Raw genomic sequence first — 26,236 nt, forward strand, 5'->3', positions numbered from 1 at the left:
TGTTCAGTCATTTTAAGAAAACTTTCTCACCTTAAGTCACTGTATAAAAAAGTTTGGTGTAAAAAAAAAAAATGAAGATGACGCCAACACTATTTTCATGGTTAACGTCTAAAAAGCACTTTGCAATCCATATGTGAAATGAGAACAGGATTCAAAGTAGAAGTATTGCAAATAACACTGTACAGTGTAGGGACTATTCGTATACACCCGTATGTAGACTTAATGGTGGGTCACACAGCATGTGAAAGGTTGCGTGTCTCTTTTACAGCCAAGAGCAGATTTTCTGATAGCCCTAGAGTTAAGGTTTTTCAAAGGTCCTGGGGATGTTTTAAGAGAGAGTACATAGGCATTCTTGGAAACACTTTCGGTTTTCTTCCATAAAAGACCTTTGGCGAAGATCTGTTTCTTTTCGGCATTGACAGTATTAATATACACTAGCAAAGATGATGTAGTGTCCTGCGAATGAGCGTCTGCTGTACTGCAGAGGCTGCAATCATTTGTGTGGGAGAAGTAACCTAGGCTTTTGTAGACAAAATACTTGAATCTCGTTCTTAGTTGCCATGTAGCTCTAACTTTTCTGTGAACCTTTCAGATCTGTAGCTCTTTTTCTCTAGCATCAAGAAAAATTTCACTTTACACAGAAAAAAATGAGTTGTGCTTGTCATTTATATGGCAGTGATCCCTTTTACATTGCTTTTCTGTAGTAAACATTAACAAGAGGAAGTGAAATGATCGGATTTGAAACGCTAACATACCTGTATAGAAGACCAAAGTACTGTAAGGCACTTGTTTGGTTATAAGTGGAAACAGTAAAACTAAATAGTAACGGGGAAAAAAAAGCCAATAATAATTTAGTTACAGGAACGACTACTCCGTGTGGTTTTGTCAGCTAATGGGAAGAAAGTATCTTTGTATCTCAGGCCTAAATTAGTAAGTAGCATTCTGGTAGCCATAGGAAAGATAATCTACAAACTTGCCATAAAGATCAAAGCTTCATTTTAACCTTGGATTTGTGCTAATAGATGGTGCTAAACATCTTTTGGAGTGAAGGCAAAGAGATGGTCAATTATTCAGTGCTTTGATAATGGAACTGAATAAATTGCATCCATTTTATATATATTGTTTTAGAGCAATGTATTTTGTGGTGGAAAAAGACTTTGAAAATGTAAACTTTAAAAAAATGTCAACTAATTTAGATGTACTTCATGGAGACTTTGTTTACTAATATTTCAATAGGACTTAAAACTATCTTCATTGCTGTCTCATAATGTTAATAAAGAAATAGCTTTAGACTGAACTTCAGTTACTAATAAAGGAATAAAAATGGAGGCGACATTGTTTCACACATATCATTGTATCTTTCCTGTCTTAGGAAAGTGTTTCACTTTTCTTAAATATTTGTGTCTTTTTCAATTTCAGAAATATTTTTATACCTATCTTTATCTACTAATTCCTAAAATATTTAAGAGGTGTATATCAGAACTTAAAGATGTATATTCAGATTTTCCTTTCTTTGGCATACTTACTGTGGTCCACCTGATGCTTCATTGAGGCATCAAAGGGAATAAAGCCACAGTTCTAGGGCTTAAGTATTGAATTGAAGAAGCTTAGAAAGGCTGAGCTGCTTATGAGGTTCTCATCAGAGCTCCATTTTCCCTGCCTCTCCCCACCTCCTTCCTTCCTTTAATTCCCATTTTTATTTAGTTACCCAAATTGAGTTCTTCAAAATCAGTTGAGAAAATACATAGAGTAAAAGTCACCAATAATTCTGTCATAGTTAATGATTTAGGAAATAATTACAACTTGCTGTTTAACAGACAGCACTCCACCAGTCATCACTGTTCTATTAATTGATATGTGTACATAAATTTGTGTCGTAACCTGGCTATAGTGACCCAGATGCTTCCACATCTGGGGAAGAACACAGTAGAGGACATAGTAGAGCTGGAACAAAGAAACCAGAATAAAAGATCTACTTTTTCTTATTCTGTCAGAACAAGTACAGTCACAATTTACCATGCATGTAGTTTACTGGTGTATGGCTCCCACATCTGGAGCCTCTAAGAGTTTTTGAAATTCAAAATATATAGGTAAACTAACGTTCACTTATTACCTTTCTAAGAAAATAAAATTTACTAAAAATTTTTCCGTTTTAGGGGTATTACATATTCAGCTTTAAAAAATGTAATATCATGCATAACTTGTAATTATTTCTTAAAATTTCATCTGTAGTTACAAAGCTGTGACTAATATTTAGTCTACATTATTACCATTCATTATAAGCTTGATATGTTCTCTTTCCTTAGTAAGTATTAATTAAGAGCCTGGAGAGTTTAATGACAGAGTCCCTTGCCAGGTTGGGAGAGTGAAAAGAAGAGCAGTTTGTTTGGAAGCCATATAACTTGGATTTCAGCCCCATTTTCTCTTTTGTGGGATCTTGGACAAATTACTTAATATTATCAAATCATAGTTTCCTCTTCTATTAAATGAGTAAGATAAAATTATCTCATGCAGTAGGTATGTAGAAGAAATGAGACAATGTAAGTAAAAATGCCTGGAGTTAGGAAGTGCTCTGCTTTTGTGTTCAGCTCTTTGCATCAGTTTTTATCTGTTTTGGTGCTGACACGATGATTCTGTCTTAGTTCGTGTTATTACTGTGAAGAGACACCATGACCAAGACAAGCCTTACAAAACAAAGCATTTAATTAGGGGCTTGTTTTGGGGATGGGAGGATGTGGGTGGGGTGGGAAGGGGGGAGAGAGAGAGAGAGGGAGAGAGAGAGAGGGAGAGGGAGAGAGAGAGAGAAAAGAATGAACTAGAACTGCTTGCAAGATAAAGCTAGTCCTTAGAGAGGGGTTGTTCAGATCAGTTCCAAGTCAGGGGCCTCTGGGTCTTGTTTCTGGGATGCATGGGGGATACCACTGCTGCCTTCTACCTCTGGGTGGTAACCAAGAGCAACAGCTGTAGGTTCTATGTTTCGGGAGTCTCTTGGATAGCCTTAGCCAACAATGTAAAAGTGGGTTTATTTCTGGTATTGAGAGTTTTGTTTTTTGTTTTTCGAGACAGGGTTTCTCTGTGTAGCTTTAGCTGTCCTAAACTCACTTTGTAGACCAGGCTGGCCTCGAACTCACAGCCATCCGCCTACCTCTGCCACCCGGCTGAGGTTTTTGGTTTCTGTTAGGTGGTATTTGGCTGTTGAAGGGGACACCATCAGCCTACATGAGAAAGGTTCATTGTTACTACATATGCATATCTGCACACTGAATTATGTGCATTGTAGGGTTTTCCCTCCCCATTTCCTGGGTCAGATCAGTAGGCCCAATTCTTAAAGTATTTTCTTTCAGCTTAGGTTATCATTTGTTGTTGGTTGAGCACTGTAAATTCCTTTCACTTGAACGAAAAGTATTGGTTTAATATTGGTAGTGATGGTAAGTGTTACTGAATTTCTTATTAGGACTTCCACTTTGTATCACATTCATTCCATTGGTGTAAAATCAAATCTCTGTAGAACGCTAATTCTTAAAACAGTTCACATGCGCAGAAGGTGTATGACTGTTGGGTGCACCTGAGGAAGCCCTCAGCAAGGACTTACTAGCTGAATTATGCAGCAGTTACTGTCCCATCCCACAGCACACATTTTGACTTAAGTTGGTTATTCTCGAGGTTTTTTTTCCCCATCCAAGTTCAAGATATTTACATGTGTGATAACCTAGTGTGAAGGCTCTAGGTGTCAGCTGTGACTTTGTCTTCCTTTCCCACGCAAGCATATCAGAATGGAGGTGTTGGCAGTGATACATATCACTGTAGTATAAACTTGGATCTACTTGGAATTATTGAAGAAAGTCATCAGAAATGTCCTCGGACTCATCAGTAACAAGTACTTTTATTGATGAGATCAAGGGAATTCCTTTTTCCCCAAAATGAAAGTCTGTCCTGTGCTTTCTGGTCTTTTGTGTAACATAATAGCATATACTATTTGCTGATTTTGTGTAATTGCTGATGAAGAATACACATTTAAAAGTTCAAGTAACTTAGAAAAGAGTTGAAAGCACTTTAATGAAAGCACTACAGCCTTTGTTATAAATGACATTAATTTTATAGACACATGAAGCTCAGTTTTATGGTGAGAATTGTCTCTGTAGGGTAACTGTTTTGGAGATCTTTATGCTCTAGGCACTTAGTACCTCAAATGCTCTTTGCGTGGGCTCAGTGCAAAGGGGCTTCTTTAAAATTAACTTACCCAGGTAGGAGTGCAGTTATTTATTTTAAAATTTAGTTTTAATTTTTTGATATCATGTAGACCAGGTTGACTTTAAACTCAGAGAGGTTACAACCTCCCTTCCAGAAGAGGAAAACTGTCAGTGTGGAGCCTGCAGTGGTTCTCAGTCCTGCTCACCTGCTCTGGCTTACACGGCAGCAACTGGCCAGCCATCTTGCATATTAGGCATTGCTGGTTTCTTCCCTGTAGTAGAGAAATACCAAGTTTCCTTCACTTTCTGTCGCTTGAGCCCCACATGTTAATGGGCGGCCACTCGTCACTTGATTTCTGGCATGAAGTTTTGCATTTGCCAGGGGTATTTTAGAACTCAAAGGACAGAAGCCACTTCATAAAGCCACACTTCAGCTCTGATGGTGGCCGTGTTGTCCTGTTTTTGCTTAAACCCCTGTCGTTGTCAGTTCATCTTGAATGGCTCCTCCACAGTCACTGGGCACACTCATTTTGCTTCCAAAACATTCTGAAATCTGGCTAATTCTTACACCTCTGCTTCCTTCATCCTAGATCAGCATACCCCTTTCCTTCAGCATCCCTTCTAGGGAGACTGCTGCTCTGACGCTCTCCAAAAGTAGCCTTCACCCTTGTGAAAACCTGGTGACCGGCTACTCAGTCTTCAGTGTGCCGCTCCCGCTCCTCAGATGAGCTTGTCTGTGGTTCTGCTCTCTTCCACACAAGGTTTCGCTAAGATTTTTTCTCTCCCCACCATGCACTGCCCAGAGGCCTAAACAGGCACTCTGTTCATTTGCCCCTGGGATGCTCTTCCTCCATACCTCAGCATATCTCTTGCCTTTATCCTGCACAGGCCTTTGCTCTGTTATCATTAGTTTACCTCCCCCAGGCTTCTTACTGAGTTTTCCTTCTTCATAGTGATTGTCACAGCTAGCCCTTTAAACAAACCTTTAAAATATTTTAAATTTGATTTTCCTTTTTAAAGTATAATCTCCATGAAGGCATGATGCGTGTGTATAGAAATTGTTGCATGGCTAATAGCTTTCAGCTAATAGTTGTTGATTGAAATAATAATTAAGACAGTTACTTGCTTTCTGTAACATTGTAGGAAGTGAGGATACCTTTCCTTGCTTGCCATCTGGCACCAGCTTGCTGTAGGTGTTGTCTGTGTGAAGCCCTCCGCCTCACTGCCTAGGTTGTGCTTTGTGGATCTGCCCATCTCTACCCCACAATGGTTTAGCTACAGACATGCGCAGGCCTGAGCAGTTTCTCACACAGATGCCGGGCTTTGACTCATGTGCATGCTTGCAGAGCAGTGCTCTCACCCCCTGAGCATCTCCTCAGCTCTCACCAGCTATAGTTTATGATTCCTATAGTAGCAGAGACCTGTGTCAGAGGCTCACCTAGGTGGAGTTAGTTAGAGTGAAGAGAGTGGCCACAGAAGCCACAACTGTGCTTCTCTCAGCCTGTCCCTTTGGATTGGTCACCTGACAGGGCCAGATAGTTACCATTATATGCTTTATATGCATCCAGGAGAGTAGGCTGAACATCTAAATTGCCCTTTTCTTTAGGGAGACGCTGTCTCTACTTCCAGCATTGTCCCTTATGTGAGGAAGCCCTTGCACCTTTTGCTTGGAGAGCCCTGACTATGTAGGAATATGAGTAATCCATGAGAAGTGTTTCTTAGCAGTGTTTCCAAGTTCCAGAAACTTCATCTGTTCACACTGAATGCAGACCTACAGCAAGATGTTTTGTGAATTTCCTCCACTTTCCATTTCTAGCCTTTTTGGGAGGGGGCAGGGTTGGTTCATTGTTAAGTAGGAACTTAAAGCTCTTTCAGTTCAGCAACGTCAGCTGAAAGAGAACTTTGCTTCCTGGAGAAATGTTGGGTGAGGTGCTGGGGATGTGGCTCAGTGATAGGGTGTTTGAGCAGTGGGCATGAGGCTATGGGTCCCTCAGCCAGGAGTGCGGGGGAGATGTCCCGGTGGGTCCCTGTCCATTCCTGAATTACTGCAGAAGGCCGTCCGCCCACTGTAGGAACTTCAGTGTCATCCAAACCATGTGGAAGGAGGATGAGAACAGCAAGTCTTAGTTGAAGAGCACTGAGATGCTGTTACCCCAGCAACGGGGAGAGGGTACACGCTTCAGAGTCAAACAAGCAAGTAAACATATTTACATGCAACTCATGATAATTTAAACCATGCTAGATTATTATATAGATATATCTTCAGCAAAAATTTTTAGACAATCACACCATGAAGAAGTTTTCTTTGAAAATACGAATGTAAATATCTGTAACTTTATATTTAAATCAGTGGTGTATTTGTAGATATCTGTTTGATCAGATTCAATTTTGAACTAAAGGAATGTTTGTTGGAGAACAGGAGAAGATGTGAAAAAAGTAACGGGGCCCGTGAGACAGTGAAGATTTTCAGAGTTCTGTGTTTGTAGTGTGTCATGTGACCCTGGAATTCTCCCTCCATTCTTCACCCCAAGTGCTCCTCTGGCTTCACTTAATCCCCTTTGGGGAAGAAAAACACATTTGAGAAGTGGGAATTGTGTTTGGTTTGAGTGCGCTAGCGATGAGGACCTGTGGCATTGCAGAAGTCAGCTGTGTGTAGTCACAGCTATGTAGTCAGTCTTTGCTGAGTAAGGGTGGTACTGCATATGAAGTAATAAAAAGGGCATTTGTTTCTTCACATCTCAACATGGGACCAATGATGATGTTAAGCCACGTCAATATTAAGGAAAATACTTTTTCACTGAAAAAATTATAGAGCAGACTTAGTTGGAGAGCAAGAGTGCGCATGGGTGCTTTGGCTGGCTGCCTCGGGGAGACATTTGAACTGTTCAGGGTTGGCTGAACATGGATCAGCTGAATGGTTCTCTCTGTTTCATGTAGTGTGTTGAGCATGACCATCCCACAGCAGAAAATGAAAATGTGAAATTCTAAATAACTCAGTTGGCTGCACACGCCTGTAATCCCAGCACCCAGGGAGGCAGAGGCAGGCAGATCTCTGTGAGTTTGAGGCCAGCCTGTTCTAGAAAGCGAGTCCAGGGCAGCCACGGCTACATTGAGAAACCCTGTGTTGAAAAGCCAGAAAAACCAAAGACACTCCCCCCCCCCCCCCCCCCCCCCCCCCCCGGCAATCTTAGTTATCTGTATTGACAAAGTGAAAAATTTAAACATTAAGAATTAAATGGATAACCAAGTGATTTGGGGGTATGTTTGGAAAGGAACTAATTATTTATACAATGTATACATTGGTGCACACTTACTACATTTTATTCCTTAGAAATATTACAAATGGGAATGCTGGAGGTTAGAAATACTTGCTGTTCTTCCAGAATACCCGAGTTTAGTTCCCAGCGGCAATGCTAGGCAACTTATACTACCTGTGACTCCGTCCCAGGTGTCTGACGCCTTTTCTGGCCTCTGTGGGGACTTGTACATACGTGGCATACACATGACCTACACATAAATGAAAATAGATATACACAGGACCTGGTGGCACACACTTCAGGAGGCAGAGGCATGTGGATCTCAGAGGCAGACAGATCTGTGTGTTTGAGGCCAGCCTGGTCTACATAGTGAGTTCCAGGCCAGCCATGGCTACACAGTGGCACCTTGCCTTAAAAAATCTAAAGGAAACAGAACTTTAAAAATAGGAGCCAGTGAGCTGGCTCAGCTGGTGAGAGTGTTTGCCAGCAAGTCTGAGGAGCTGAGTTCAGTCCAGGAGTCTCGATGCTGGGAGAAGAGTACCTGCTTCTGCAAGGTGTCCTCTGACCTCCACCATTGCTATATAGTGTATATACAATGGAATACTATATTACTATAGCCTAATGTATGCTTTCTGAAAGCATATAAAGAAGTAATGATTAAAAAATTCATATTTAAATATTTTAAGTTGCACATTTTACCATCAACAAGAACTCATTTAAAGGCCTAACTTTACACCACTATGTACTAATAACCTTATGTTGTCACTCACTCAGTCACACTTGTTGGGTGGCTGCTGTGTCTTAGGTGTGGTGTGGAGGACATTAACAATATTACGGTAGAAACTCTTCCCTCAGTTACAGCTCAGTGGAAGAAGGGGATTCAGTGACATTTATACAACATGGAGGTTAGATTTCCAATCATGTCAGCACCGACCATGCCAACTGTAAAGTGAAGTGTTTGGAGGCAGTGAGGCTATCTTTGGAGTGGGTGGAGCATTGGAGGAGTGGAAGACTCGGGGAAGATGACTGATAAACCACTGTTTCCTGACTGGAAGGAGGCAGACACTTCTGGCAAAGTGTGTGAAATGCCTTTGTGTTCTTATGAAAGTCAAGGGTAAGGACAGAACACAGCATGGGCAAGCACAACAGTGGGGTGGAGGCACAGCTCAGCAGGTAGAGGCACTTGCTGTGCAGGCCCCGGGAGTAGCGGTTAACCCACAAACCCATGTGGGGGTGGAAGGAGAGAGCCAGGTCCACAGATTTGTCCTCTGGCTTTCACACGCATGCCACAGACAAATGGACACACACACACACACACACACACACACTCACTGCACTGTGGGGAGGGGTGTTGTGGGGAGAAGAGAGGATAGAGGATTATAGACCAAGAAACCAGGGTTAGAGCAGAAAGTTTCTATGTTGCAAAAAATAAAGTTACAACATTGTAAACTATACATATGGCCCTTGGTATTTGTATAGATGATCGAGGATTCACTCAATCATTGCTCAAAAATGTATATAAAAATTGTGTTTATATTGTACATGCACAAATTTGTTCTTTTCCTGCCCTTATTCCCCCAAAATACTGTACAACAACTGATATATAGCATTTCCGTTATAGCAGGTATTATTAGTTACCTAGACATGGTTTAAAGTGTAGGATGATGTGGGCAGTTTTTATGCAATACTGTGCCACTTGGTGTGCGTGTTTTGTTTGTTTTTCGTTTTGTTTTGTTTTTTGAAACAGGATTTCTCTAGGTAGCCTTGGCTGTTCTGGACTTGCTTTGTAGACCAGGCTGGCCTCGAACTCAGCGATCCACCTGTCTCTGCCTCCCAGGTGCTGGGATTAAAGATGTGTGCCACCACGCCTGGCTGCGTGTTTTTCTTTTTTAATTTAAAATTATTTTTATGTGTATGTGTGGTGGGGTGTATGTGGAGAGTCGGTTTTTGCTTTTTTTAATGTTTGCTTAGAGGCTGGGTGCTTCAGCCTGGCTGACTCTGCAGCTTCGCTGTAGCCCTGCTATCTGCCTCCCACTTTATCTTACTCTTGATGTGAGTCCTGGAGACCTGAGCTCCTGTCGGCAGGCATGTGCTGCACGGCTGTTACCTGCCGAGACTGCTCAGTGCCGTTTTATATAAAGGACCGAGCATCTGCAGGGTGCCAGGACTAATCTCTGTGAATTGATAGGGGCCACTGTATGGATATCGGGAATAAAGAAGAGAACCTATGACCAAGAGGTCTCGTAAAACAGTCTCCACTTTCAAGAATTGCAAGGAAACCAGCCTAATCAAGGAGTATATAGGCAAACTGAAGCTTTTGAGACAGAAAATAAGTCTTTTTGGGAAAATCATCCTTTGCATACCTAATTACTTCTTGAGACTCCTCCTTAGTTTTTGTAGTTAAAATATAATTACATCATTTTGTCCCCTTCCCTTTCACACCATCTTGTGTCCCTCTCCCCCCTTACTCTCTCTCTCAAATTCATGGACTGCTTTTCCTTGATTATATTTGATTTTGTATGTATGTATATGTATAACCAAATATATATAATGTATACATACACATATAAATGCAACCTGCTTGGTTTGCTGCTGTTGCTTGTATGCACCCGATATCAGGGCTGAGCACTTGGTATTGGATAACAGTCAGGGCACTCACTCCCAGGCAAGTCGGTATCCTCCAGCAGGTGCTAGGGGCATGCGGTTCCTTGCCTAGGAGTGGGGCCTGCTGAGATTCCTCGCCTACAGGTAACATTTTAAAATAATGTAGTGCCTGCTTCTGCTGTGCTTCCAGCTTGAAGTTAGCTTTATGCGTTGAAAATGGAGAAAAACAGGAGTTGGCTCTTCAAATTGGGTGGGAAAGAAAGAGGCAAGCATTGGGACAACTGTGGAGAGGGAGGAGGGAAACAGTGCACAGCCAAGCTAGGTCAGTGGAGTACTTTATTTAGTGAAGGTGGAAAACTGTGGCAGCTAATTTCTTCTTTTTTTAAAGATAGATTTACAGATTTATTTATTTATTTATTTATTTATTATGTATGCAGTGTTCTCCTGCAAGTAACAACTGAAGGCCAGAAGGGGGCACTAGATCTCATTATAGATGGTTGTGAGCCACCACGTGGTAGCTGGGATTTGAACTCAGGACCTTTGGGAGAACAGCAAGTGCTCTTAACCTTTGAGTCATCTCTCCAGCCCAATTTCTTCTTTTTAAAAGACTTATTTATGTATTAAGTATGCAGTGTTCCTCCTGCAGGTGTGCCTGTATACCAGAGCAGGTGCCAGATCTCATAATAGATGGTTGTGAGCCACCATGTGCTTGGTGAGAATTGAACTCAGGACCTCTGGAAGAGCAGCCAGTGCTCTTAACCTCTGAGCCATCTCTCCAGCCCCTGTGGCAGTTAGTTTCTAGTAATAGCTTCAGTGTACTTCACACATATATATTCTTTCTCTTTTCTCTGGGTGAGTAGTTCTGACTCCTTCACTTTCTTCTTACAGCCCAGTTCTTTTGGCTAGACCTGTGATCACTCCTGAGACTTCACTGCACACTTTGTCAAGTGTCTTCCTCGTCCCCAGTGTGTAAGTCCCCACCATGGACCTGCTACTTTAGCTAAGGCTTGGCCAGCAATGACAGTAGTAAGGTAGGACCCCTTTACTGTTCTCAGCGCACCACTAAAGCCTTTGCTTCTTACTTTGGCCCCTGAACCTGTAATAGCTTTGTTAACATTGTGATGCTCGTTATACTCGTCTATCTGCTTCAGAAGGCTGCTGCCGTTTTGGGTGTAATTTATTTTTGCTTGTCATTTGCATTAACCATTTGCATATGGCGCTTGTGGTCTGATTAGATTTTCAGCTAATAGTTTTGAATGGCAGAATCCCAGTCCCCATATGACCTCATTCACCTATGTGCCCGCCAGTCCTATATTTTCAAATGCTTGGTACCAAACTCAACATGTTTTTCTTTGTTCCAGAAAGACTCTGAAGTGATGTACAATTAAGTTCATAATTAATTAAAAGGCATATAAAACTCATTGTTGGATAAAAGCTTTAACAAAGCACTAACTAGTATATATTAAAAATTTGTTGGACAGAGTGGTGTAAAACTTTACTCCAAGCACCTAGGAGACCGAGGCAGGTGGATCTCTTTGAGTTTGAGGACAGCTTGGTCTATATAGTGTTCCAGGCCAGCCAAGGCTACATAGCGAGAACTTGTCTGTCTGTCTGTCGGTCTCCTTCCCCATGTCTTTTATTTTTAACATTTGTTGTATAATAGCTAATCGTATGGTTATTTTTCCTGTGTTCTGCCTTGTGATGCATTTAGCAGGTACTTAAGTTTAAACAAACAAACAAACAAACAACTATTCATCCTCAAATATATTTTCTTCCCTTTTACACCCAAGAAACTCAAAGTCCTGTGGACATTGTTGGAAGAAAAGAAAAGAGAAAGAAGAAGAAAATCACCTCAAATGCCTCTGTCTTGCCTTTGTGGCTAGCAGGCTTTATAGGCAGCTCCTTACCTTAGAGAAGTCTGCTTTCTCTTTGCTGAGATAGCCCACCCTCACCTAATAGCCAGCTGTTGTCACCTAAGAGTGAGCCGCAAGTTTCTCCAGGAGTCTTTAAAGCCCCGGATGACATTTACTTTTGGCTTTAATTTCAGAGGACTCCAGCAACTTTCTGGAAGTGAAAGTAACTGTCTCTACTTTTAAGCTGCTAAATGTCTCTACCTTGCTCTGTCTTAGAAAAAGAAATTGTTCTTTACACCAGTATGAAATCTTTCCAGGGTGTTCCCCAGTGTTCTTAGTAGTAATTTAAAAAATATTTTAGTTTGAAGATTTTCCAGTATCATGTAAACACACACACACACACACACACACACACACACACACACAATTAAACTTACTTGAATCTATCTAGGCTGTGTAGACTCAAGGGAGATCCATTTATTATAAGTTTGGTTGTATGGTTTCATCAGAGCATTTATAGTTTTTATTTTATATGCGTGGGTGTTCTGCCTGTGTGTATGTGTGTATACCACATATCCGCAGTGCCTGGAGAAGCTACAAGGGGACGCCAGATCCATTGAGACTGGAGTTACAAACAGTTGTGGGAGGTCACGTGGGTACAGGGAATCAACTGGAGGTTCTCTCCTCAGTGATTTATATTCAGTGGTTTAGGACTGATACTTGAGGTAAAAATGGAAAATTAGTAGTTATTAAAGTGAATCTATTTTGTGTTGCTCATTTCTTCTAAGTTTGTTAATAGCTTCATTTGTCTTTTTTTTCCCTGAAGGATTAAATTTTTAAAAAATTTATTTTCTCTGTGTGCAAGTTTTGCCTGCATGCATGTATGCATGTACACCACATATGTGCCCACTGGCCACAGACTTTAGATGAGGGTGTCAAATCTTCTGGAACTGGAGTTCTAGCTGGTTGAGTCACCCTATCCTCTGGAAGAGCACCTGGTACTGTGAGCTGCCGAGTCAACCCTCTAGCCCCTTTCTGAAGGAGTTTACAGATGCTTTGTTAAGGTAGAAGAACTGATACTATTGTTTGTTTTCTGTGTGAGACATTTGGCTAGATTTCTTAAATCTTATTTTTTGTCCTATTGGCCTATAAGCTTTTCTATTTTCAGGTGGTTGCCGTAAAATTTATTTTTAAAGTGAAAAGATATAAGAAACTGTGTGTGTGTGTGTGTGCGCACACGCACACAGACACATGCAAGTACTGGAATAACAGGTGGCTATGAGCTGCCCAGAATGCATGAGGACCATACTTAGGTCCTCTGAAGGAGCAGCCAACTGTCTGAACCCCAGAGCTATCTCTCTGGCCTTGGGGTTATCTTTGAATTGTAAGACTGAGATATTATGGTAGAAATTGGGACCTAGCAGCTGACTTGTACCTTTGGTGCTCACCCATTTCCTTTCCTTTAGTGGGACCTCAAGTGGTTCTGTGGTCTGCCCAGGGTCTTGCAGCTGGTTCTCAGGATTCTGAAGACTGATCTGGCTTTATTCCTCGTGCCTCAGCCATACTGGGTTTCTCAAACTATTCTGTCTTCTGCTCCAGGGCTTCATTTCGGCAGTGTGTCTTGCTACAGAAAAGCTGAAGGTAAGGGACAGGGAATGAGGGTACATTGCTTGCTGAAGGTGAGGGACAGGGAATGAGGTACATTGCTTGCCACCTACATTCACTCCAGCATTTGCCTGTGTTTTCATTCTTCGTATGTTTACCTAGTTTGAAACCATATTAAGACATCATAACTAAAGGCAAGCATGGTGGCACATGCCTTTGATCCCAGCACTCAGGAATCCAAGACAGGCAAAACCAAAACCAAACCAACCAACGAACCAACCAAACAAACAAAAGAGAAAAAAAGCATCATAATTAGGCCAGCCTGGTCTACAAAGTGAGTCTAGGACAGCCAAGGCTACACAGAGAAACTCTGTCTCGAAAAACAAACAGACAAATTTAGCATGCAGATTCTGCAATAAGGATAGTTTCCCCAAATAATCATAATATTGAGGTCATATAAAAAAGTTAAAATTATGTTTATCTTAGCCCTATAATATAGCACTTCATACTTGTCAGTTTATTACTCACATCTGGAGGTTTACACATGCTAGATCAAGGCGTGCTGGCAGGCTTGGTGGTTGGTTCCTCATATATGGCTCTATTTGAATGTCTTCACACTGCACAAGGGATGGAGATGGTTGGCTGTCCTGACACCTGTTTTCAGTCAGCATTAGGAATGCCAATGTGATGGGAACCCTCACCTCTTCCTGTATCACTTTGGAGGTTAAACATCAATATGTTTTGTTTTGGTTTTCGATAACCAAGAACTCTGTGTGTGTGTGTGTAAAACATACATGTAATTGATAATTGATTGTTGTTACACACACACACACACACACACACACACACACACACACACACTATGCTTTATAGGCTTAGATTTTTCAAAACCGGCTTTATTTAGGGTTCTTAAACAGTTCAACTTCACTTCTAACCCAAGAGAGAAAGAATGTTAATAGGACAAAAGGATTGTGGGCCTGTTCAGATGTAGTTCCTTAGGCCAGTTCCACTCTTTGTCGTCAGGACAGTAGCAGTCCAGTCCAATAGCCAAGCAGCAACATGAATCTGCAGACGTGGCATGATCCAGCAGAGACATCCAGGCTCCAGTGGATCGGCATGAGTCTTCAGAAGTGGTCAGAATCAGCTGAAAACCATGAGAAGTTTTCTGGAATGTTACTCTCTGCAAAGTGAAGGCCAGTGAAGCATTGTGTGGAGGTGTAGCGATATGAGAGTGTCTTCCTACTGCCCCTTATTTATACTGCTTCCAGCAAAACATCCTGTGTCCTCTCACAAGACATCTTCCAGAGAAACATCACACACCCTCTCATAAGACAGCTCCCAGCAAAGCACCGTGTGACACAACCAAGTCTTCAAAGAAACCAGAAACTTCTACTTCATGTCCTCCTTTCTGTTTTTAAAAAATTGTCTTTTTCTCTAACATTAACAATCTACACATAATAAAAATTACTGACGCCAGGCATGGTGGTGCATGCCTTTAATCCCAGCATTCGGGAGGCAGAGGCAGGCAGATCGCTGTGAGTTCAAGGCCAGCCTGGTCTACAAAGCAAATTCATCTAATGCTACACAGAGAGACCCTGTCTCAAAAAACCAAAGGGGGGAAAAAGATTGAGAACCAAAAAATTAGAACTTCGCATGACATTTTATTTGTTTGTTTGTTTATTTATTGGAATTTTGAGACAGAGTTTCTCTGTGTAGGCTTGGCTGTCCTGGACTCACTCTGTAGACCAGGCTGGTCTGGAACTCACAGAGATCCACCTGCCTCTGCCTCTCAAGTGCTGGGATTAAAGGTGTGCGCCACTACACCTGGCCCTACCTCACATTTTATTTATTTATTTTGGTGTTTTGAGGCAGAGTTTCTCTGAGTAGCCTTGGGTGTCCTGGACTTTCTTTGAAGACCAGGCAGGCTTCAAACTCACTGCAATCCGCCTGCCTCTGCCTCCTGAGTGCTGGGATTAAAGGTGTGTGCCACCATGCCTGGCCCTACATCACATTTTAGATAAGCTTTTTATGTACAATATATCAAACAATAGTCAAGCAAAACAGCAATAGTCAAAACAACCTTAAATTTCTATCACAGAATAATAGTCAAACAAAACCTTAAATATCTATCAATATACAATAATTAAACAAAATAACCTTAAATTTCTGTCAATATACAATAACTAAAATAACCATAAGTTTCCATCAGTATAATTAATCCATTTTATTAATTTTTTATTAATTTGTTATTATTGTTGTTGTTATCCCCCTTTTCCCATCATTAGATAATAGAAAAAGAAAAACAGAGGAGAGAGATCCCTGGTTTAAACTTCATTTGTTTCCTCCCTGAGCATCCCATCCCATCTTTTGGGAATGCGGGCGTTACATTCTTAACATTACTTGTCTAGAGGCAAAAATATCTTCTGGGCACCTACAAAAGTTGGGATATTGGCCAAATCCTGGGAAAGCTAGCTGTATCTTGTTCTGTCCAGTCTCTGTGTTGTTTGTCCAGTCTCTATGTTGTCTCTCTATTCTTTGTGTTGTCCAGCCTGTGTGATTGATCATTTGAGCTAGGCCTTTTAAAGTTGATTTGCATGCATATTTTAGAGAAATCAGTAACCGAGACAGTCTGTGAGAGTGAAGCCATCCATGTCTCAGCTGATAAGAGGTTTTCCCTGGTCATATCTAATCTTTATAAGTTTTGTTGGTAACTTTTTAATTTTTTTTGCTTATTTGAGACAGGGTCTCACTGTGTAGCCTTGACTGTCCTGGACTCACTTTATAGACCAGGCTGGCTTCGAACTCACAAAGATCCATCTGCCTCTGCCTCCCAAGTGCTGAGATTAAAGGCATGTGCCACCACCGCCTGTCTGTAACGATATTTTTTCATTGCTTGTAGTTACATAAACAAAACCTTGTCCTTATCTTAAAACTATTGAATGTGTTTCCATTTAACACATATTTATAGTATATTGGTTAACCGAGTTCCTCAGTTTTTTTGTCATTTGTTTTTAATAAACCAGTGTCTCTCAGCAGCTGCTGTTCTTTTTTCACCAGCATTAAGAACATTTAAAATTAACAAAGCATTATTTAATCTGTCCTTGGAGGATTTTACTCTTTTTCTTTAATAAACATCTCTTTTACGGTATGATTGGCTCTTTTCTACAACTGCTTGTCCTTTGGGATTGTGTGGTATACCAGTAATATGCTTTCTTTTTATAATATGCAAAGAATTGCTTCATCTTATTGGATACATATGTGAGAGCATTATCAGCCTTAATTTGAGCAGATAGCCCCATAGTTGCCATTATTTTGAATAAGTGTGTGATTACACAATCAGCCTTTTCAGAACTTAAAGGAGTTGTCCATTGAAACCCTGAGTATGTGTAAATGGTATGGTGTACGTACCTTTGTTTTCCAAATTCTCCAAAATGAAATACATCCATCTGCAAGATGCCATTTCTTTTGGCACCCCTAGGGTTATTTCTAGCAGTTAATGGAGTTTGGTTGTATAGAGAACCTGTCGGAGACATATATATATATATCCATCCTGTAGCCAAGTGATGGAATTTTTTTTCTTTTGACCTTTCGCATTTACCTGGTGTTTCTCATGAAATTTTGAGGCCAATGGACCTGGCAAACCTGTATGAGTCTGAATATAAGTGCTATATAATGGACACTTTCTACTTCTGATGGCCTGTTGCAGTTACATAAATAGCGAAGTTATTTCTGAGTTGTCAGAAATAAATTTAGAATCTCTATATGCAAAACAATTCTTTATGTATATAAAAAATCGGTAATAATATTAAGAGATTCAGGAAAATCTAATAATACCATAAAGATTGAATACAGTTTTAATTTTTGAACTCAGGTATATGGACTTTTGATCACCTTGTTTATTTTGTCTGACTTATAACCTGCCATCCCCATCTTGTTTCTATCAGCATGGAATGTTGGTGCTTCTGGAACTGTTGTTTTCTTTACAATATGTAGAAGAATACAATTAGTTCTTTTTATAAACTGTATACATTTTCTTTTCAGATATTTGTTATTAATTTCTCCCAAGTAGTTACTACTTGGCTCTTTGACAATCTTTAGTGATCGTCCATAATGATATAATCTCTGCAGTAGTAAGAGGTAGTATAATTTTGGCTGGATCTGTTCTCTACAATTGATGTAGTTTCATTCTACCTTTTATAATTAATTCAAAAATCTTTTCTACATATGTCTTCAATTTTTTACTTTGTTTATGAGCTAAGAAAATCCATTCCATAATACTGTCTTCTCTTTGTATAATGAGCCCAGTAGGAGAAGGAGTTGAAGGCAAAATAACCAAAGTACAATCAAGTTTAGGATCAATTTCATCCATATATGCATTTTGTAGTCTTTGTTCTACAAGAGTTAACTGTCTTTCTGCTTCAGATGTTAGACATCTTAGACTGTTTAAATTTGAATCTCCTTGTAATGTCTGAAACAAATTACTTAACTTATAAATACTTAATCCAATTGTGGGCCTTAGCCTGTTAGTATCTCCCATTAATTTTTGAAATTCATTAAGAGTTTGCAATTGGTCCCTACAGATCTGTACCTTTTGTGGCCAGATTTTTTGTTGACTGATTTTATAAGCCAAATAACAAATTAAATCTCCTCTTTGTATTTTTTTCTGGAGCAATCTGTAACCCCATGCATGGCAGAATTCTTTGAGTTTCCTTAAACATTTTCTCTAAAGTATCTGCATCAGAATCAGCAAGCAGAATATCATCCATATAATGGTAAATGATAGATTGAGGAAATTGCCTAGAATTATTTCTAAAGCTTGTTGCACAAAGTATTGACTGACATAAAGTTGGACTATAACATTCCCTGTGGAAGTACCTTCCAATGGTCTCTTTTTATTGGACCACTGTTGTTCAGAGTAGGTACTGAGAAAGCAAACCTTTCCCTATCCTGCTCAGGCAAGGGTATTGTGAAAAAGCAGTCTTTCAAATCAATTATTTTTTTAGGACATGATCTTGGTAACAAAGAAGGTAAAGGAAGTCCAGGCTGTAAAAGACCCATTGGTTGAATTACTTTACTCACTGCTCTTAAATTTGTTACCATCTTTAATTTTCCTGAGTTCTTTTATACAACAAACACAGGGGATTTCCATGGGCTGGTAGACTCTTCTATATGTTGGACCTCCAGCTGCTCTTGTACCAATTGTTCAAGTGCCTGCAACTTTTATTTTGTTATGGGCCATTGCTCTTGCCACCAAGTCTGTTTGATAACCATTTTAGGGGCAAGGCTGTTGGTATGTCAGCAGTGGTCTCTTACACATTTGGAAACTCGATCCCTGTGATGTCCTGGGTTTCAACAATGGGCACAGCTTGTGATTGTTCTCCATTCCCCACAGCAGTCCTTTCCCCAGAAGCATCTACTCTATCACCCCTGCCAGTTCCTCCTTTGCTGTCCCTGGAATTGCAGGAATATTAAATTGAATACCCCATTATTGCAAAAGATCCCATCCCCATAAATTTATGGGTATGTTAGCCACATAAGGCCTGAACTTCCCTGTTTGACCTTCTGGCCCAGCAAAACATCCCATGCCCTCTCACAAGACATTTTCCAGAAAAACATCACATGCCCTCTCACAATGCAGAAACACATCAGGTGACACAACAGAAAGAAACCAGAACCTTCCATTTCAGTGTTCAGTCTGTATAATGACTTACATGTATGTTTTCAGGGCTGACCATTTGGCACTGGATAACCAATGGGTGTGCTCCTCCTTGGGAAACAATACTTCTGCTAGCTGCATTCTTAGTTGCCTGTAGTTCCTTATGAAGGTTTCAGGCTTTGTGGGCTTTTCCCACCCACTCTGGCATGTCCACTGTTGTCCTTGTGCAGCTTACATTTGGGCAGTCATCTTGGTGAAACTATGGGTTGGTGAGACTTTGTGTGTGTAGCTTTTGACAGTATTAGGAGACACAGTCTCATAGCAAACTTCCTGACCATCTGGCTCTTACAGTCTTTCTGCCCCCTCTTCCACAATGTTCCCTGAGCCTTAGGTGCAACATTTGTTTTGTAGACGTATCCACCGGGACTCGGCTCTACAACTCTGCAATTTGATTTGTTGTGGTTTTCTGTAATGGTCTCCACACTTACATGTGGGTATAAGGATGACTATTTAGACTGTAGTTAGGGACTGTGCTGCTTCAGTAAAGGGACACTTGTAGGTTTAGATCTGTTTCTTCACTAGCCCTGGGTAGTTGGCAAGGTTTCCAGTACCAGGCAGATTTCCTTCTTGTTTATCATATCCTAAGCCCGACTAGAGAGCTGTTGGCTATCACCAAGGCATGTGTGATGACACTGCTGCACCCCATGGTTAGTGTGCCATACTGGTTGTTGTGGCTCCTAGACACTGTGTCTGGGTTGGTTGCTTTCCCCCTTGGAAGCTTGCATGGCGCCTTCTGGTACCATGAAAACTAGACCTCAAGGAAAAGGCTTTCAGGTCTGTTCCAGGTCAGGAGTCTCTGGGCTTTATCTTTGAAATATATGATGTCTTCAGTAATAGTGACTTCCCTTCTACCTCTGGGGCCAACCGGGGACAATGGCAATAGTCTGTAGCATTTCTGGAGTCTCTTAGCTAACCCTGGCCAGCAACTCAAAACTGGACTTCTCATGCCTGGTAGTGAGACTTTTGTTAGATGGTCTTTAGCTCTTGGAAGGAGTATTGTCAGGCCAGGTGCTAAAATTTTATTTAAACTATATATGTATATTTATACAAAGACTTATGTACATTACAGGTTTTATTTAGGTGGCTCATTATAGTATATTTCCTTATGATGTTTAAACATCCTTCCTGTTACTATACTGTCCTCCTTTTGTCTCTCTCCTCCCTCCCTAATCACATTTCCTGTGTTTCCTATTTTCACCAACAGATTACTCTGTATATTGCTGTTCGCTTCTCGGTTGCTTCCCCACCCCCAGCTCAGCAGTGGTCCCCATTTACCTTACTGGTTTCTGCAGTTACTTCAGGATATGTGTTCATATCTAAAGATTTGGAGCTAGAAGCCTCAGATGAGAGAGAATGTGTGACATTTGTCTTTCTGGGCCTGGGTTACCTCACTCAGTAGTATCTTCTCCTGTATAAAAGTTCGTGATTTCAGTTTTATTTTTGGCTGAATAGTATTCTATAGTGTATATATACCACATTTTTATTATGCATTTGCCAAGCCAAACAAATAAACAAATTTAATTATTTGCGTATAAAATGATTAAAATCTCACATGCTCTCCCATGTTTTTAAAAAATGTATTATTCTTGACAAGTCCTCATCTGCATCTCGTGTATTTGTTGCGTTTGTGTACTCTCTCTCACACTCCTCTCACCCCTGCTCACCACCCCTTCCATTTTCATGGCTGCTTCTGTGACCTGCTGAATTTATTTAGTATTACCCACATGCATTAGGACTTATTTTCTGGTGTTTTGGCAACTTCACAATGAATATACTATTGAAGAAAGTGATATTCTCTTTCCCAGGAACCATCAGCTGCCTCCCATGTCTCATTGCTTTCTGTGATGGATTGTTGACTGCCTTCATCTTGTATAGGTCTTATGTAGATACTCACAGTGCTGTGAGCTCATCAGTGCCATGGCTATGTCATACCCTGTTGATGGCCTCATCTTGTACAGGTTATATGTAGGTAATCACAGTGCTGTGAGCTCATCAGTGCCATGGCTATGTCATATCCAGAAGACGGTGTTTCAGAACTCCTCCCAGCCACCCACTCTCCACATTTGGGACAAGTATAGGAAATTCTGAAGGATGTATATGTTCAAACCACAGTGATGTTTTGTGTGACCATCTGTATTCAGGCCTCACCGGTTGACGTTGAGAGCTTTTCTTTGGAGTTGTAAATCTAGGATTGAGTCGGGTTTCCTGCATTCCATTTGGTTCTTATGCTTTCTATTTTCTTCTAGTAAGTAATTTCCTGCTGGGCTGTTTTTTCTTTGTTGTTGATGATCTGTTTTTTCACTTACGGATTAAAGTGTAAAAACATAAATTAATGTTTCTTTTTGGGAATTATCTAGTTTCTAGAAGGTTACCTATCTAAAACTTGAATTTGCTTTTGCTTCTACCTCTTTGAGGTTGTAGGAGATAAAAAAAAGTCCAAGTATTTTTTCTCTTCAAAATATTCAAAATTTAAATGTATATTAGCTGAGTTACATTTTTCATTTGGTTGCATTAAGAAAGCTAGGAGATTTATATTTGATTTCCTGTATTAGCATTTGAAATCAAATTAGAAGTCGCTCTAAGTCTCTCTTATTATTCACTCTTGTGTTGGTTATAGCTTCTATTTAATATGAGTCTAGAACTGAATATTATAAAGCAGTAGTAGTTAAGCATATGTCCATTTGAAGTGAAAAGTAGATTAAAATGTAAAGGCAAGTCAGTAGATGCCGTGGGGGTGTGGTACAGACAGACAAGACTTATGTACCTTTTCTCCCTGGCTGACCTGACACTGTTCTCGTTGAGGATTCACAGGTGTTATTGATTTTCCCTAAGGATGATTAGTCTGCCTGTTGGGAGGCATTTGCAGATGACTTGTAAGCAGTATTCCATCCTCCTTTTTATTTGGCGTGGTTTCAAGACAGGGTCTCAGCTATCCTTGCCTGGCCTTGAATTTGCTAGGTAGTCAAGGCTGACCTTAAAGCCCCGATCCTTCCATCTCTGCTCCCCAGGTGCTGGGATCACAGGTGTGTGGCACTGGCAATTGAACTGGGGCTTTGTGAGTGCTGCACGAGCGCTACAGCGACTGCGCCACATCCCTAGCCCTTGAGTCATGTTTTTCAAAGATGAGAGATACATGTTTTGATCAAGAAGAGAATCTGAGCAAGGGGAGGGGCTGCTCTGTGTCACTTTAAAACATGTCAGGTGTTTCCTTCTTTTGCCCCACCCAGTTGTAGGCTACATGTTTCTACTTTCACTTCTCTGATTAGACCCTGAGGTTGTAACAGATTTTCCTTACCCCCCTGACTGAGCATCAGACCCTGCCTTGTCCTTACTAGGCTACTGCTATACCACAGAGTGAGCACGGCCCACACTCTTTATCTGTGCATTTAGAGCCTTACTCAGGCCCTGGCATGTTATTCACATTTAATAAATACTCGTTCGATGAATCAGTGAATGAACCACTCTCTGGGCTATAGAACAAAGCAAGAAATAACATTTGCTAGGCAACAACAGCTCTTAGTTAATGTGCCCAAGTAGAATTAAAATTAATTGATGAATCAAGAGGCATTTTATTGTTCCTCACATGCTCTAAATTCTAGATCTGTAGCTATCTACATGCTCTTTAACCTTTACCTGACATGGTCAGTTATGAAAGAGTGTAGTTTTCAATTTAAGGCCAAACAAATTTCTAATTTTCAAGAGATTAATTCTATCAGAGAAGAGTCAGAATAGCTGGTCTCTATACTTGGAATAGCAGAGGCATACACCAACAGAGTGGGGACTGATGAAGACACATCTGCTGGGGGTGAGAGGGATAGGCCGTGCAGATCCCAGCCTGCAGAGAGCGGCCTCAGAAAAGCCAGTTTTATGCTACTCTTCAGAAAAATTCCTTCCATTCTTGACCCTTTTCAGGTAATATAGTCTTTATCAAAAAGAAAAACCTAATTCCCAGATCCATCTCCCCTCTCCTTTAGTCAAGACCTCACATTTCTATTTTAATTCAAAATTATATACATCTGCACAGATTCCTTAGGATTCCACTATAATTCCATGTTTCTCATTTCTAGTAGGTTATGAGCTTCTTAAAGACTTAAGCCTGTAATCTTGCTTATTTTTTATTTATTTGTTTAGGGGGAAGGAAAGGGTTTATTTGACTTCCACTTCCACAGCACTGCTCATCATTGAGGGAAGTCGGGACAGGAACTCAAGCAGGGCAGGAACCTGGAGGCAGGAGTTGATGCGCAGGCCATGACTTACTGGCTTGTTTTGCCTGTAATCTTATTTATCCTGGTGTTTTTGTCAATCAAATACATGTGGCAAATAGGTACTCAATATAGGTTTGCTGAGTGACTTTTGCATAAGTCATTTTGATTGTCATTACCTGTGAACTTGTTTTCCTTCACTGTAAGCTGTTTGAAGGCTGCATTCCAGATGCCTTTTATATGTGATGCTAGGCTGAATCAAACTGACAGTTAAAACTCGCTAGGACCAGCAGGGTGCGGTGGTGTACATCTATAATTCTAGCATTTAGGGAGGCAGCGGCAGGTAGATCTCTGAGTTTGAGGCTAGCCTGGTCTACAAGACGAGTCCAGGACAGCCAAGACTACACAGAAGAACCCTGTCTGGAAAAAACAAAAACAGAAAACTAACCAACCAAACAAACAAAAAAGAAAAAAAAAACTCCAAAACAAACAAACAACCCCACCCCTCAAAAAAACCCAACTAAGACCATAAGTCTTTAAAATTGTGTGACTGTTATGGGAGATGGAAATTGTATTGATTACCAGGTAAAGGACTTTGAATTTTAACCTGTAGGGTGTGATTGTAAAATTAGTACCAAAAACCTATCATAAGTACTAATAAGATTAATGCCAACTATTGCTGTGTGGTGGAGTCGTGATTGTAATCTTAACTGAACTTAGACTTCCCTTGGAGAAACACTTCTGGGTGTGTTTGAGGGAGTTTCCAGTAAGATGTGCATTAGGGAAGGCCTGGCATGAATGTGAGCAGCACTGCTGTATGGGATGAGGTCCTGAACTGAGTCAAAACGAGCCAAGCTGGGCAGGAGCCACCTGCGCACTGGCCCTCCTGCTGCTCTGCTTCCTGGTTAGCACCACATACAGAGCTGCTCCTGCTGCCTTACCTTTTCCACCAAGGAGGACTATGTTCTGAACTGTGAGCCAGAACAAACCTTTCTGTCTTAACGCGCTTTCGTCAGGCATTTGGTTGCAACATGGAGAAAAGTAAGTAATCGGCAAAGTATAGATTGCTGGTCTTTGGAGATGCTTGTGCAGTGCTGTGTATTGTCAACCAGTTAATTCACTTTGTACATTTCTGTTGTCTACTATGTCCAAGTCACTTTTCTAAGTGATGGAGATGGCGAATATAAAAGAGAGTATTTACCTGCGTGTCTATAATTATATTACAAGTCAGCACTGTATACATCCCCCACCCATGTACTTTTCAGCTGCAGTTGATAATATTTTCTATGTCTTTTATTCTAGAACAATAGGGATGATTTTGGGACCCTCCTAATACTATAAAATATGGTTTGAGGGTTTTTAAAATTTGCTTTTGAAAGACAGACCCTTACTATATAGCCTAGGCCTGATGCTAACTCTGTCTTGGGTGCTAATATTATAGGGGTGCACCACCATACCTAATGTCAAGGTCTGGGCATTTTGAAAAATTGAAATTTTTATTGATATAATTATAAATTACATTTTATTCTTATTTTGGGGATTATAATTTGATTACAGCATTTCTCCCTCCAAATCCTCTCATATACTCTTCTCTGCTTTCCTTCAAAGTTATGACCTCTTTTTTTCACTAATTGTTATTGCGTGTATGTGCGTGTGTGTGTATATTATGTGTGATAAACACATATTATATATTATATTTAAGTCATGAGATACAGGAGGTTTCATGTATACTTTGACTAGGTTTTAACTCCTGTTTTCCCACATTGAGTCTTCAGCAATTCCTCGCTGTGTATAGCCTTACTTCCTGTGGGATTTCTGCTCTGCTATGATCTGACTTTTTAAACCTGTCTGTCTGACATGATGCTTCTTAGATTGTACTTTGTCCAAAAGCTAGATCCATCTTGCCTGTTCTGGCATCTCTGAATTAGGAAGGAATCCTGGGAACTGTGAGTACCAAGAGGTTCTATGTGTCAGTCAGACACGTCAAAGATAGCCTCAGCGGCACCAAACACACTGGCGTCACATTCAGGATAGAAAGTCCAGTAGTTCCCCTTATGTGAATTTGACCCCATCATGAACCCGAATTTGATTTCTCCCCATCTCCCTGAACCTTCCAACTGTCTGCAGTTTGTAGTTGATGTTTGTATCTTTTTTCTGTGTTTACTGAGCAGCACAGGGAGCGCACATGGGGAAGGAATGAGGGATGCTCTACAGACGTTACCGACAGCGACTGAGTCCGAGAACACAATCACTAAGCATGCAGTTATCATGCAATATCCATGTGCTGCGCCCAGCATTTATGATGGATGTTTGCTGTGCAGGTGGGGGGCGGGGGAACCAATGAGAAGAGGAGAGAATGTAGTGAAGAGCCTCTGGGGTGGGGGTGGGGGTGGGGTGGGGGGGAAGCTCTCCTCCCCTCATCTTTGGGCCAGAAAGTTCAGGGTAGAAGTCAGGGTCTGGAAGCCCAGCTCTGTAACAGGTAGGGACTTGGGAATGCTGGGAGAACCTGGAGGTCAGGCCTGCCTTGGTTCAAATGGCACCTTAGCTGCTGTCCTGGGTCTGAAGCCCAACAGAATTGCCTAACTTTAAAAAGTATTGTTATTCCACTTTTTCCTAAAGAGAGGCACGTCTATATTCTGACCTAGAATATTAATAAACATAAGCCTCTTAGGACAGGCTGGAACATTTCCCAGATTCTGCCAGGTTTTGTTTCCCATTGTTTTCTTGAGCTCTATGCAGTTTTTTTGAAGCTTCTGATAGCAGAAATAAAAAATAAAAATGCTTATCAAGATGCATTTGGAAGCAGAGA

At 40.8% G+C, this 26,236-nt stretch overlaps 1 protein-coding gene across 11 annotated transcripts in view; it reads left to right on the forward strand.

The window, feature by feature from the left end:
* The window catches only part of Fer (FER tyrosine kinase), a 302,445-nt gene that overhangs the window by 35,416 nt on the left and 240,793 nt on the right, over positions 1-26,236 (forward strand). For 7 of the 11 annotated variants that reach the window (XR_007831493.1, XR_007831492.1, XR_007831494.1 and 4 more), the window contains exon 2: positions 10,940-11,082. The exons of 2 other annotated variants lie outside the window; for them this stretch is intronic. The gene's annotated coding sequence lies outside the window, so the exon portion shown is untranslated. The remainder of the gene's footprint in view (positions 1-10,939; positions 11,083-26,236) is intronic. 2 more of the 11 variants (XM_051154427.1, XM_051154425.1) reach the window with 1 other exon arrangement.

The sequence above is a fragment of the Acomys russatus genome, chromosome 12, assembly GCF_903995435.1.
Source record: "Acomys russatus chromosome 12, mAcoRus1.1, whole genome shotgun sequence".
Lineage (NCBI taxonomy): Eukaryota > Metazoa > Chordata > Mammalia > Rodentia > Muridae > Acomys > Acomys russatus.